The sequence below is a fragment of the Pteropus vampyrus genome, unplaced genomic scaffold, assembly GCF_000151845.1.
Source record: "Pteropus vampyrus isolate Shadow unplaced genomic scaffold, Pvam_2.0 Scaffold52, whole genome shotgun sequence".
Taxonomy (NCBI): Eukaryota; Metazoa; Chordata; class Mammalia; order Chiroptera; family Pteropodidae; genus Pteropus; species Pteropus vampyrus.
The window spans coordinates 2,157,969-2,158,215 of NW_011888833.1; the positions used below are offsets into that span (position 1 = coordinate 2,157,969).

Sequence of the window (247 nt, forward strand, 5' to 3'; positions counted from 1 at the left end):
GCTTTTAAAACAAACAAACAAACAAACACACAGTAACAAGGGGTGGGGGGTGGGGAAGGAGCCTTAAATTTAAGTAAAGAATGCACAAGTCCTACGTCACAAAGAGTTCTTGTAAATAATAAGAAAAACATATCATCCCCATATAAAAGGGCAAAGGACATAAGCAGGCTACTCACAATGAAATGCAAATGGCTATTGAGTAAGGACAAAGATGCTTGGCTTTGCTTATCGTGAAACATAAGCAGGT

At 38.5% G+C, this 247-nt stretch overlaps 1 protein-coding gene across 1 annotated transcript in view; it reads left to right on the top strand.

The window, feature by feature from the left end:
- The window catches only part of FLT3 (fms related tyrosine kinase 3), a 54,460-nt gene that overhangs the window by 41,693 nt on the left and 12,520 nt on the right, over nucleotides 1–247 (top strand). The gene's annotated exons all lie outside the window — the stretch shown is intronic.